This window comes from Apium graveolens, chromosome 1 (assembly GCF_009905375.1).
Source record: "Apium graveolens cultivar Ventura chromosome 1, ASM990537v1, whole genome shotgun sequence".
In the NCBI taxonomy this organism is placed as follows: domain Eukaryota; kingdom Viridiplantae; phylum Streptophyta; class Magnoliopsida; order Apiales; family Apiaceae; genus Apium; species Apium graveolens.
In genome coordinates this window covers 9,259,044-9,274,712 of record NC_133647.1, presented here as the reverse complement: position 1 = coordinate 9,274,712, position 15,669 = coordinate 9,259,044, and positions in this window count along the sequence as shown.

Below are 15,669 nucleotides of genomic sequence, written 5' to 3'. Positions count from 1 at the left end.
GAAAATTCCACCACTAACTTGTTTAACTTGTAAACCAAGAAAGTAAGTTAGCTCTCCCATCATGCTCATTTCATATTTACTTTGCATTAATTTAGCAAACTTTTTACAAAGTTTATCATCTGTAGATCCAAATATAATATTATCTACATAAATTTGTACAAGTATCTTAGAGCCATTAACATTTCTAAAGAAGAGAGTTTTGTCAACAGTACCTCTTGTGAAGTGATTATCTAGAAGGAACTTTGATAAAGTCTCATACCAGGCTCTAGGTGCTTGCTTTAGTCCATAGAGTGCTTTCAACAAATAATACACATGGTCTGGAAAATTTGGATCTTCAAAACCTGGAGGTTGGCTTACATAAACTTCTTCTTCCAATTTCCCATTTAGAAATGAACTCTTGACATCCATCGGATAGACTTTGAAATTGGCATTAGCTGCATAGGCTAGAAAGATTCTGATGGCTTCAAGTCTGGCAACTGGAGCAAATGTTTCATCAAAATCTATTCCCTCTTGTTGAGAGTAGCCTTTAGCAACCAATCTGGCTTTATTCCTTATGACAATGCCATTTTCATCCATCTTGTTTCTGAATACCCATTTTGTGTCAATAGAACTCTTGTTCTTTGGCTTGGGTACCAGCTTCCATACTTTGTTCCTCTCAAATTGGTTTAGCTCCTCTTGCATTGCTAAAATCCAATCTGGATCCAAAAGAGCTTCTTCCACTCGCTTAGGTTCCTCCTGTGATAGAAAGCTACTATACAGACATTCATCTTGAGTAGCCCTTCTAGTTTGTACTTTTGATGTAGCATCACCAATGATCAGTTCAAAAGGGTGATTCTTGGTCCATTTCCTTTGAGGTGGTAGATTAGCCCTTGATGAGGTTGCCTCAGTATTGTCATGATGTGAGATAGAATGTTGATTTGTTGAAACTCCCCCTGAGTTGCTGATCCTTTGAAAGGAATTGGGAGTTCTATCAACTGATGAGGTGAATTGATTATCCGTTGACAGACTGTGATCAACGGATGCTTCGTTATGAACTTCAACGGATGATGCACTTTGTCTTTCAACGGATGCTGCATTGCTTCTTTCAACGGAAGCTGAATTATGACTTACAACGGATGCAGCATTCTGTGCATTATCCAAAGGCAGACTCTGGTTTCTTCTTGAGATGCCTTCTTCATCATTCTCATCTTCACTATCATCACAATATATCTCAATATTGTCAAATTTGAGTCCTTCATGATGTCCCTCATCTGTTAGTCCATCAATCTTTTTATCATCAAACACAACATGTACAGATTCCATGACAATGTTGGTTCTTAGATTGTAGACCCTATATGATTTTCCAGCAGAATAACCAACAAATATTCCTTCATCAGCCTTTGCATCAAACTTTCCTTTGTGATCAGATTGATTCCTTAAGATGTAGCATTTGCAACCAAAGACATGTAGAAAGTTTAAAGTTGGTTTTCTTCTCTTGAATAATTGATAGGGAGTCATGCATTTTGCTTGATTGATTAGAGAAATATTCTGAGTGTAACATGCACAGTTAACAGCCTCAGCCCAAAAATAAGTTAGGAGTTTTGACTCCTCAAGCATTGTCCTTGCAGCTTCAATTAGTGATCTGTTCTTCCTTTCCACCACACCATTTTGTTGTGGAGTTCTTGGAGCTAAGAACTCATGCATGATCCCATTTTCTTCACAGAACATCTTCATGGTTGAATTCTTGAACTCGGTTCCATTGTCACTCATAATATTCCTTACTTTGAAATCAGGATGATTGTTGACTTGCTTGATATGATTGATGATGATTTCACTAGCTTCATCCTTTGATCCAAGAAAATAAACCCATGAAAACTTTGAGAAATCATCTACAATCACTAGGCAGTATCTTTTCCTTGAAATTGACAATATATTGACTGGTCCAAAAAGATCCATGTGTAGAAGTTGCAGTGGTTCATCAATTGCAGATTCAAGCTTCTTACTGAATGATACTTTCTTTTGCTTTCCTTTCTGACAAGCATCACACAGTCCATCCCTTGTGAATTCCACTAGAGGCATTCCTCTAACTAAGTCCTTTTTGACTAGATCATTCATTGTCTTGAAATTCAAATGGGACAGCTTCTTGTGCCATAGCCAACTTTCAACTGGACTTGCTTTGCTGAGAAGATAAGTGATGGATTCTGCATCTGTATAGTTGAAATCAGCTAAGTACACATTCCCTTTTCTAACTCCAGTTAGAACCACTTTATTGTCCTTTTTACTTGTGACAATACAGGCTTCAGAATTGAAGGAAACAGTATTCCCTCTGTCACATAGTTGACTGATGCTCAATAAATTGTGTTTGAGACCATCAACCAATGCAACTTCATCAATGATGACATTTTCTCTTGAAATCAAGCCATATCCCATAGTGAATCCTTTGCTGTCATCTCCAAAGGTTATGCTAGGGCCAGCTCTCTCCTTAAACTCTGTGAGTAGGGTGAAATCTCCTGTCATGTGTCTTGAACAACCACTGTCCAAGTACCATAGATTCCTTCTTTGTCCCTGCACACAACAAAATCAATCAAGTTGATTTTGGTACCCAAGTTTCCTTGGGTCCACCCTTGTTAGTCTTTTTTCTAGACTTCATTCCTCCTGCATCTTTTGACTTAGGTAACTTTGGGTCAACCTTGGTCTCAGATGTGGTTGGTTGAAGTGTAGGGTTAGTCACAGAATCATTTAACACATTTGATTGAATTTGATAGGGCATATGTTGTGCAAGCATGTTATTCCACATAGGCATACTGTATGGCATTTGAGGCATACTAAATGCAGTAAAATAAGGATTGTTAATGTATGGCATGTTTGCAAAATGTGCATGGGGATTCTGGTGAGACATAACAGGCATAGCATGCAGAGATGACATAGACATGTTAGGTATGGAGGGATTTGAAGGCATGGGAGCATTTTTAATAGATTTGCAATTATCAGATAGGTGATTAACACTTTTACAATGCACACAGCTTTTTCTAGGAGCATACCTATCAGGTGTGTAATTGTTGTGTTTATTAATCCCTACCTTCCCATTTCTTTTAGATTTTCTTTTAGTTTCCTTCTTATCCTCAACCAACTTAAGTCGATCTTTTAGCTGATCTAAAGTCATATGTCCTATATTCACCTTACTAACATCTCTGGATGTGTTAGCTCCTTCTTTGACAAAGTTCTTGAGAGTTGAATCATTCTTTTTATTTAGATTTTTATTTTTAAAAGAACTTGCCTGTTTTAATTGATGAGCCTTCAACGGATGCTCCTTTTCTTCCTTCAACGGATAACTTTCATCATCCGTTGATTCCACATCCGTTGACAATCCATCAATTAATTCTAACTTCTTTTTGTTTTTCTTCCAGGCATCCTCACAGAATGATTCAATTCCCTGGACCTTTGCATTTATGAACACTGACATCCCTAGATGTTTTCCAGGCCTTGATTACCTCTTGCTCACTTTCTAACTGTTTAGAAAGAATTTCCACTTTCTTAACAGCTTCTGCTAGTTCACTCTCAACAGTCAGGCATTTAAGTTTTATCTTTTCAAGCTCAATTACCTGATCCTCTAACACAGCATTCCTATCACTTTAAAACACATTATTCTCCTTTATCCTAGTGTTTTCTTTTGCTAGAGATTTAAGGGAAACACACAAATGATATAATTCATTGGTCATATCATTTATGGCTTCATTGCATTCATGTTTAGAGAGGTGAGAGAGATCAGTAGTAATTACCTGGTTGCTTGATGAACTAGTTTCATTTTCATCAGAATTAGCCATCAGGGCTAGGTTGACATATTCCACATCATCATCTTCGTTTGCCCCATCTGCTGCCCAATCATCTTGAGTGAGAAATGCTCTTTCCTTTTGTTTGAGCAAATCAAAATACTTCTTTTTGTAATCAACTTGCTCAAATTTCTTTTTCTCAGAATTTGGCTTCCTACACTCACTTGCAAAGTGTCCACTAATGCCACAGTTGTAACATTTGAACTTTGATTTGTCCACCATGTTTTTGTTTGGCTTAGTGAACTTTGTGTTTTTCCTGAACTTCATCTTTGCAAACCTCCTGGACAGAAAGGCCAAATGTTCTTCAATATCATCAGATTCATCCTGACTGGAATTGTCTTCATCCTCAGCAACTTGCTCTTTACCCTTGCTTGATTCTGATTTGCTTGTGCCAACTTTGAGACTTGGCATTGTCTTCTCCTCATTCCTGGCTTCCATCTTCTCACAGTCAGCTACAAGAGCAACTGTTCCTCCTTTTCTCTTTCCCTTTTCCAACAGCTCATCCTGCTCCATTTCAAGTTCATAAGTCTTCAAAATTCCATATAATCTTTCAAGTGTGAAGTTCTTATAATCTTGAGAGTTTCTCAAAGAGACAGTCATGGGCTTCCATTCCTTTGGCAGAGACCTAAGAAATTTTAAGTTGGAATCCTTGACTTGGTACACTCTACCATACAGCTTCAATCCATTCAACAGTTTCTGAAACCTGTTGAAGGTATCATTTAATGATTCACCTTCTTCAAAGTGAAAATATTCATACTGTTGAATAAGAAGCTGCATTTTGTTCTCTCTGACCTGCTCAGTACCTTCACAGATGATTTGTACAGTGTCCCAAACTTCCTTTTCAGTTTGGCAATTGATGATATTGTCAAACATATCTTGATCTAAGCCATTAAACAAAATGTTCATGGCTCTCTTATCCTTACGGATTTCTTTCATGTCTTCAATAGTCCATTCTGCTCTTGGCTTGGGAATAGACTGTCCAACAGCAACTGTTGCAGTAGCAGTTGTGGCTACCTTGTGAGGGATGTGAGGACCATTTTCAATACAGTTGATGTAGCTTTCATCTTGAGAAAGAGGATGTAAATGCATCTTCACTTTCCAGTGATGATAATTATCCTTTTCCAGGACTGGAATCTTTACACCAATATCCTTCCTATTCATGATGGTAACAGGAGAGTTCTTCTGTGCACTCATGATGTTAGCAGAATAGATCTTTAAACTCTTTATATGTTAAGAGCTCGCTCTGATACCAATTGTTATTCCCAGTGGACTAACAATGAGATTTACAGAAGGGGGGTTAAATGTAAATCTCAAAACTTTTTCAAGTTTTGAGCAGTTTGTAAGGCTAAGTGTTTGAGTGATCAAATGTGTGTGAATTACTTGGAGCTGATGCAAACAGATATATATTCAAACACAAATGTAATGAACACAAAGAACTTAAAACTTTTCTGGTGGATTTGTTGTTCCACCAGAGATGTGTTATTTCAGAAAATCTGTGATTCAAAATTAAATCACAGCTGCTTCCTAGTGCAAACTAGATGATTTTCTCTCTTGATATTTCTAAACAGCTCAGGGAAAATTCACATCTAATTACTAGCTACTACTTGGTTTATATATCACCAAGTTTATAAGTGAAGACAAAGATAAAGTACAATAAGAAAATAATTCTCCACTTGTTTCTATTCCATTTTTATCCAGTGTAATATGGAATTATCTGTTGACTTTCCATTTTGAACTAGACTAAAAACGGCTGCTTTTTCTGCTGTTCCTGAAATAGGCTACTACATCTCTGTCAATCCATGTGCCTCTGTCAGCTTTGTTAACTGTCACTATCAACTGCTATGAGACTGAGTATTCGTTGAAGTTTCATCCGTTGATGGCTTTATCCGTTGATGCTCTAGCAGTTGAAGCTTTATCCGTTGAAGCACTTATCCGTTGATGGATATTATCCGTTGAAGCATTAGAGACATCCGTTGAAGCTTTGTTTCTTATCCGTTGAAGGTCTTCAATATCCGTTGACACTTCTTCACTTATACAAAATTACAAGGCATGAAATATTTACAATTAGCCCTCCTATTTGTACATCCATTAGTAGTCAACATGACTGATTATTTCCTAACAACATCTAAGAATTACAGCTTGAAACTAGAGAGTGAAATGTGCTACAATACCAAACTTATTGCTAAGTAAGGCTACTCCTTCAACGGATAGCCAAGATGGTCTTATCCGTTGAGGCTACAAACACTAGATTTCTACTTAAGTGTTTTGCTTAACTTATCATCAACCTAATACACATATTCCTAACAATGTCTCGCAAAACCAAACATGCATTAATTTACCAAGTACATCATCCATTAATCCAAACCATTTTAACTTATATACCAAAACCAAGTATTAACATCTACATAATTCATACAGCCATACATAAATACCAAATCATCCAATATACTGAACGACATCAAAATAAACCAAAGTATAAACGACATTATATTCCAAACCAAAGTTCTAAGTCTACGCAATTGAGAGAAAATGATATGTCCATAATATCCAAGCATCCAATATCCAAACTGCAGATAAGGCCTTTTCACACGAAGAATCGAACCTCGTCAAGCTCATTTCTAGAACAAGTTACCTTCCGATTCTTGAAAGCCCGCTGAATAATGTAAAACACAATAAAATTATAATAAATCCAACTGAAAGGGACTGGCGACGAAGTCCAAACAGGACTGATAATCAATTCTCCATTGAAGCAAAAACAGATACCTTCTTTATATATGATATCTCGGGGTCCGTGATAATTTCTTTCATGTAGTTCATAACTACATAGCCACATTCAGTAGCACCGAGCTGTTTAGGACATCTCTATTTAATAATAAAAAGTTCAATTACTAACTTAAAGATCTGGTCCAAACGAGCAGCAGCGCAAATTCGTAGATACAGCAACATCAATAATTAAAATATAGAAAATAAATTAAAACTTACTGGAATGTATTTGATACTCGGGGTTTTATTTCCCCTTCCAAACTAAATATTGAAAGCAATCACTGTCATGTCCAGTTGACATTGTCAATAATGCAAAATTGAAATAATATCTTCAAAATAAACTAAATTACCTTGAAACAGATTTTTCTAACTCTGGAAAAACAATTGAACGAGGTAAAGGGTTGAGTATAAAAATCTCACCAGCCTATATCACAACTAGTATCCAATGACAATTGTTTTATTAAAAATTTATGAAAATACATGATTACTATCAAAACCATAAATTATGATTTCGAGTAACATACATAAATTATGTAATTACCAGTAATTATGTGGCATTAGAAAAGAAGATCAGGATGACCCTCTTTGAGACGATTAACCAAATTGCCTTCAAAATCGCTGTTCAAGTGAAATGTGGCTTCGAGATCACAAAAGAAAAATAAGTCCAGATTGTTATGGGCAACAACTACCAAATACAAGTACCTGTAATGCAAATAAAAATTGCAGTAAACATTTTAAAATGCAGTAAAAAATACATGGAAGGTATATAAATAATAATACTCACGCCAGAGTTATTATCACATCTGCCTCTAATTTATCTAGCTTCGACACGCCTACAATTATGTTACACAAAGAATTAAATAAGAAACATAATCTAATAATCGTGACCCTGACATTTTTTGGAAGTACATCACGAATTGCAATAGGAAGTAACTGCTGGAGTAAGATGTGGCAGTCATGGAACTTCATCACGAACATCTTGAAACCTTCCATGAATGCGCAGTTTTTGATATTTGACGGATGTCCATAGGAAAGTTTCATGTGCATCAAAGATGACAACATCTTCTTCTTTTCTGCCTTTGAAAAATTAAAAATTGAAGGAGGCAAGTAGTTTTTTTTCCTTTTTCTGTAGCCAGATTAGCCCTAACCCCCATGTCAATCATATCAAGACAAGACGCCTCACTGTCTTTAGTCTTATGTATTTAGAAATGTGCCAATCAATCTATCACATATGTTCTTCTAGACGTGCATAACATCAAAACAATAACGAACATGGTGAAATCTCCAGTATTCTAACTAAAAAAACCAACTTTTTTCTTCCATGGACAGTCCACCTTTTTTGATTTTATGACTTCCTTCCCAAATTAAATTTCAATTTGTTCTTGCAGCGATAACACCTCCTCTCCCGAAAGAGGTTGACGTGCCTGCCATAACTCTTGTTGTCCATTAAAAGCTGCTTTTTGCTTTTTATATGGATGATTTCTAGCCAAATAACACCGATGACCTTGGTAACACATCTTCCTATTACGGCTTAGATACTTAGCAATGGTTCCATCACCGCGGATTGGACAACAAAAATAACCTTTTATTGACGCAGCCGGACAGATTTCCATAATCAGGGAAGTCATTTATTGTCCACAATAAAATTTCTTTTAAAGTGAAATGTGATTTAGTATAGACATCATACACATTTGGTTCACCTTCTTCCCATGGCTTCTTTAAATCATCAATTAACGGTTGTAGATTGTCATTAACAGGTTTTTGCAGACCAGAAACTAAAATTGTTAACATCAGAAACTTTCTCTTCATGTATAACCATGGAGAAAGATTAAAAGTTACTAAAACTACCGACCAACATGAGTATATATTACTTAGACCATTATTATGAGGGTTTACACCATCTTCCGACAAAGTCAAGCGAATATATCTTGCCTCACTACCAAATGTTGGCCACCTATAATCTATATTTCTCCAAGAAGGAGAGTCGGGTGGATGCCACATATTTCCATCTTGTATTTTCTGCTTTGCATGCCAAGTCTCCAGTTCAAAGGTAGAAGGAGATTTAAACATACGTTTAAATCTCGAAATAATTGGAAAATACCCTATTACTCTTGCAGGAATATTCATCCTTATTTAACCATCATTTTCCAACTTCTATCGAGATAAACAAAACTTAGACACTCGGAGGCATCAGCATGTACTACATCCCGATATAGGATGCAATTGTTTGGACATGGGTGAATTTTTTTCGTACCTTCATATTCATTAGATGGAAGCACATTATCCTCAAGAAGTAGAGAGCCAACTGAAGTGAGAAAATCTGTAAAAGAACTATCACTAATTCCAAACCTAGCTTTTCAATTATGTAATTTTAGCATCGACTCTAACTTGATACATTCACTGACCTCAAACAACGGCTGTTCAGCATCATCCACAAATCATCTAATTTGATACGATTCAATGGCGTACTCACCCGAATTATAAGTAGTATCACAAACATTGACTGTTTTCGATGCAAGGACAGGCGTAGGGGGAGAGGCAGGTGTAGGTGCAGGGGTTGGAGCATTCCAAATACTATTAACTGATGACCTAGTCGCACTCCCTTCTGTTTTCAAATCCAATCCAAATATCCTAAACTAAAACCATATCATTTAGATGACCCCTGATAATCTTTACGGGGAATTTTTATAGTTAACACATCGTTGACAAGGGCAGGAGATTCTTTTTGGATCACGAGAATTTTCCTCCGCAAAAATCAAAAATTATTTTACCCTGATTTCATATTCAAGTGTATCCCTATCTTTAAAAATCCACGACTTGTCCATGTTAAGAAGGAATTACCTGATTGTGAAATAAAATGTCAAATTTCATAATAATAAGTAGTGTATAATTGTAATAGACCCGCCATAAATTATATTTTTATGTAAACTTTAGTTAAACTCATTCCATATTTAAGTTATGATTAACAAAGACTAACTATAACTAAAGATTATGATTGTTACATATTTTAATTTACTTATAATTCACACAACCTCCCATGTTCAAATTTAAATAATGTTTGATATTAAATCAGTCTCAAATATTAACTCACGATAAGTATAATATAATTACTTTATACTAGTACTAGCATATTAACTAGAGTCTGGCTAACAATATATAAATAATGTAGGATCTAGCCTAAGAATTTGCTTAGTTACAACTAAGCATACAAGCAGTTTATACAAAAAAATAAATAAGCGTACGAAAAAGGTTTAAACATTTTAACATTATTTTCTAGACTATAATCATGATATTTAAACAGTCATGGCATCCAAAAACATTCTGTATAGGAAAAAGAAGAGCTTCAGAAGGCTTCCAATATCCATAAACATCCATAAGTTACTATTTACAATTTACGACACAACTATAATCATCTATAAATTAACATCGAGTATCGAATCATAAAATAAGTCAAATCTCATAGATAAAAACACACATGCACACATAAAATCAGATAAAAACACACATGCAGCCAAAGAAAACTCTTTAAAAACTTTAATTAAACTCTAATCGAAGTGAAACAATACCTGATTTTTTTGAAACTCAAAAGAGAAAAGAAATACATACATAATTTAACTCAACGCTTCACATACTTGAACAAATACCAAGATTGAACGATAGCAAAGGAATTTTAATCCTCCAAACCCTAAGCTTGAACAAACAAATACAACCTTCTTTACAGAAGAGTCCCCCAAATTCCGAGTTTGAACAAACAGCAAAGGTGGTTTAATTCTCCAAACAGCGATCTTGAGGAAGAACTTGAACTATCCATTGAAGGGGGTTAACCGAAAGAGGGGTTTTTCTAGGGTTCGTTTTGAGAGGAAAGGGGAAAATATATTTTGTCTGAAAAAAGCAAATGGGTGGGTTGGTTTTTTGTTTTAAAATTTTTGTTATTTTAATGTCTGAAAGTAGTTTTTGTTTTTAATTTTGAAAATTTGGGAGAGGGGGGTATGTTATTGGGGGAATAAGCTAAGGAGAAAAGCTAAAGGGAGAACTAAAAATGAAAACTTGGCTAAGGGCAGGGAGAAAAGGAGAAAGGGCGGTTTTATATTTTTTAAACAGTTTTAGACATCGGTTTATAAACCGATGTACGTAAAATAAAAAGACATCGCTTCTGGTTTTGCTGATGTAAAATAAACATTTAACATCAGTGGTTTTTTCAACTGTTGTCTAAGGTATGATGTCTAATCATGTTTTTCTAGTAGTGATATGGTGCATTGTAATGCTAATTACTTATAAGCATTGATTAAATCTGCATCAATCATTAGCTGTCAATATTATGTAAAAATTCAAAAATTAATCACTCCTTAAATATTGTCATAATCATGTAGTTGTTATTATTAATTGTTAGTAATTTTAACTGAATAGAATTCATCTTTTAAGTACTATATATACCTTGCTTATTATCAATGAGAAGTTTTCTTTTTAGTCAACTTTCTATATGGTATCCGACCTCTGATACTTTTTTTTTCTCTCTAAATTTTACTCTTTTACAATCTCATTGCTAACTCCAAAACATTTTACCTCATTCCAAACTCCTCTGACCCTTCTAAACCGTTTACCTTCATCAACGTCAACAACTCCATCAAATTAGCCTCTATAAACTACCTTTACTAAAAAAATTAAATTGAAAATAATTCTCATTTACCGCAACTTATATTACTTTGTTGATAGCTCATCTCTTCCTTCATCAACAACTATAATCACGTAAAAGAAAATAGAACCTAACGGAACCTACTTTCTTGGGTTCAACAAGATAAATTATTGTTTGGCACACTTGTAGGCATTTTAACTCCATCTCTCATCCCACTTGTCTCTCAGACTGTCACAATGATGGATCTTTTTGGGATATTCTCGCAAAGACATAAAACCAAGTCGAGGTCATTTTAAACAATTGAAGGATTAAATGAATAATATCTCAAGAGATAACAAAATCATCACTGAATATATGCAGGCTACTAAATCTTGTACAGACCATCTCGCAGCTCTGAGTAAATCTATTGATCATGAATATCTCATTGATCATGTGCTTGACGGTCTCGATGAATATTATAAATATGTTATTAATGCTATTAATGGAAGGGACAATTCCATTTTTCTTGAGGAATTGCATGAACTCATCGATAAAGAGCTCAATATCCTACAATGTCGTTCAAATCCATCACTACCTACTAGTACATTTGTTGTCACAACTCGAAACCAAGGTCGCAAATATGTTTGAAACAATGCTCCAGGTATTGTTCCTTCTCCTGTTAACACCTTTCATAAGCAGTATCGGCCTTACTTGGAAAAATGTCAACGGTGTCGGAAATAGGGACATGTTGTTGTTTAATGTCTTATGTTCTATCAACGATTTTCGAATGTCAAGCCCCTAAATAATCTATCTTTAATGAAGAACCGTTCAAACTCTAAACATTTGTAACCCCGTACATATGCAGCAAATGTTATTTCACCATCTTCATCGACTTGGCTCTTGGACAGCGTCACAACAGTGCCTTACAACAAGTTACAACTGATCTTAATAAGTTTCCCCTACATACTCCTTATGATGGGACCAATGAATTAATCATTGGAGATGGTACATGTCTCAAAATCTCTCATATTGGCTCTCTTTCTTTCTCTCATATGTCTTCTTCTATAAAATTAATAATGTTCTCTATATGCCAGCCATGTCTCTTAATATCATCTTTATTTCTCAATTATGTATTGGAAATAATGCATCAATGGAATTGTTAACACATTCTTTTTTCATGAAGTATCATAAACGGAGGAATTTCTTTTTCCGGGTCCAGTTAGGTCGGGAATTTATGAAGTTCAGTCTACTCCAACTCAAGTTTTCTCAAGTAATAAGTCCAACTCGATCTCTTGAAAGGCATCATCGTTTAGGGCACCCATCTCTCATTATTTTTAGGCAACTTATTTCTGAGAATAATCTTAATGTTCCACGTATTTCTACATGAAATTGTAACTCTCGTGCATACAATAAAAGTCATCGACTTCCATTCTCAACTTTTTCTATTACATCTACTGCTCATCTTCAATATTTTTATACAGATTTGTGGACTGCACCTATTTATTTTCATGACGGATATAAATATTATTTAATTTTTATGGATCACTATAGTAAATATATTTGGTTGTATCCTTTGAAATAAAAACCTGATCTAAAAAATTATTTTTATCCTTTTCAAAGTCTTGGTTGAAAAATTCTTCGAACTTCTAAATATTACTCTTTACTTTGATAATGGGGGTGAATACGAAGCCTTAAAAGATCAGTTAGCGAATGATGGGATATGTAGATTAAAAATTCCTCCTCACTCTTCCCAACACAATGGCTATTTTAAACGACGAATAATGCACATTTTTGACACTTTTCTCTCCATTTTAACTCATGCTAAAATGCCTCTAGAATTTTGGTATCATGCTTGTGCTATAGCTGCTTATCTGATAAAGCACCCACTCTAAACTTGAAAAACAAATCTTTATTTTTTAAATTATGTGGTAAACAACGAAATTCTCAAAAATTAAGAAGTTTTGGTTATCTTTGTTACCCTTGGTTAAAACCATATACTAAGCATAAATTAGGTCACAATTCAACTGCATATGTTTTTATTTTTTATTCAGCTACACAAAGTGTACTACTATTTAGATCCAAAAATAAGTCATATCTCTATATCTCGACTCGTTGACTTTGTTAAAAATAATTTCACAGTCCCATAACTTGTTAAGTCTACAACATCTCAACCAATTCTCATTCATGAAGTGTTCATTATATGTACCTATTTCTACATCATCTACACAACCCCATCTTCTACCACAATTTCATCTACCTCCGGTACTATGCATCGCCCACCTAATTCCGCACAATCTACCTCAACCTCTTTTCTTTCAAATGATATATCAAGCAGCTCTCTACCTCAAAATAATGAGCCTAATATTACCCAATCTCCTCAACATAAACCTTCTCATATGGTGTCTACAAGGTCGCAACATGAAATTCACAAACCAATTAATAAAAATAACCCTAATGCTGAAGTTTTGAGCAAGAAAACTGAACCGCGGACAATAGCACAAGCTCTAAAAAGTCCTGTTTGGCGTAAGATGATGGATGAGAAAATATCAGCTTTAATTCAAAATAAAATATGGGACCTTGTACTTCTATGTCCTTCACATAATGTAATTGGGTGTAAATGGGTATTTCGGATAAAAAGGGATAAGGATGGTTACATAGTTCAACACAAAGTAAGATATGTAGAAAAAGGCTTCAGTCAACAATCAGGCATTGGCTATAGTAAGACATTTAATCCAGTAGTTAAACCAGCTACGGTCCACCTTGTCCTCTCTATTGCAGTAAGTAAAAGCTAGCCACTTCGTCAACTTGATGTTAATAACATTTTTTTATGAGGCACTCTTACTGATGAAGTATATATTATTCAACCTCCTAGATATGTTGATCCCAAGTATCCTGGATATGCGTGCAAATTAAACAAACATCTTTATGGCTTAAGACAATCTCCCAGGATGTGGTACATGGAACTATTCTAATACTTGCTTGATTTTGGCTTTAAAATATAATATCGTATTCATCTTTATTCTTTCTACATGTAAATAGTTCAATTGTTTATCTATTCGTCTATGTTGATGACATCATTATTACAAGTAATGATCCAAAATTTCTTAAAGATTTTATATAGAAGATAACATCCATATTTTCTCTCAAAGATTTAGGCGAACTATCTTATTTCCTGGGACCTCGTCTAAATGGGATTTCTGAGTCAAAAGAAGTATATTGTTGACATATTATGCAGGTAAAATATGGGGAAGATGCAAAACTTGTTGCAACCCCACTGGAAACTCATTCTCCATTAACAAAAATAAAAAACTATTATCATCCTATTGAATATTGTGCTTTAATTGGCATCCTCCAATACTTGAGCCTAACAAGGCCTGATGTCTCATTCAGTGTCAATAAATTGGCACAATATATGCAGCGCCCTATCGAAGAACATATGCAATCCTTGTATCGTCTTCTTCATTACCTCGGTGGCACATCACGCATGGGTTTAACTCTAGAAAAATACTCTCCTCTCTCTTTACACACTTACTCCAATACATAGGGGTGAGCGCGGTGCGGGCGGTGCGGTTTTTTCTCAAATCGCAAACCAAACCGCACATACGGTTTGCTCAAATTTCGAAACCGCAACCGCACCGCGTACCCTCGAAAACCGCATAAACCACACCACAAAAATGCGGTGCGGTGTGGTGCGGTTCATTGCGGTTTATACTTTACAAGTTCAAAAAAAAATTTAATAAATACAAAACCTAAATTTAATCAAATTTCCAAAAATAGTTTTAGTCAATCAGAATGCAACATCTTAGTTCACTAGTATAAATACTTGGATTTTGGTTTTTCCAGTGAAGAAATACAAACAAGAGATTGTGTAGTCTCTTTTTTATTTGTCAGAAGATCGTGTGGTCCATTTGAATTCCTTAATAAATTTAACATATAATTCTAACTCAATAAGGATGTTATGGCCAACTAGTGAAATTCAGTTTAACTAAGAACATAAAATGGTTGTTTATGTTACCTGATAGGAATATAAGTGTGTATATATATAAATAATATATTAAATATTGCGGTGCGGTGCGGTTTGAACCACATTTCAGAAATTTAAAACTACAACCCGCACCGCACCGCACCGCGCAGTTTATTAAAATTCAAACCGCAACCGCACCACGAAAATTAAAAACCGCATTTTGCGGTGTGGTTTGGTGCGGTGTGGGCGGTTTTCGCGGTTTGTGCAGTTTTCTGCTCACCCCTACCAATAAATATTGGACTTGTGATACAGATGATTATATATCTACAACTGGCTATATTGTGTACCTTGGTAAAAATCCAATTTCTTGGACATCAAAAAAATTACGTACTCGAGCTCGCTCATCTACTAAAGCATAGTATAGAGTAGTAGAAAATACTACAGCAGAGCTTTTATGGGTACAAAACCTATTTCAAGAACTTGGTCTCAACTCCACAAGACTTCTTGTATTAATATATTGC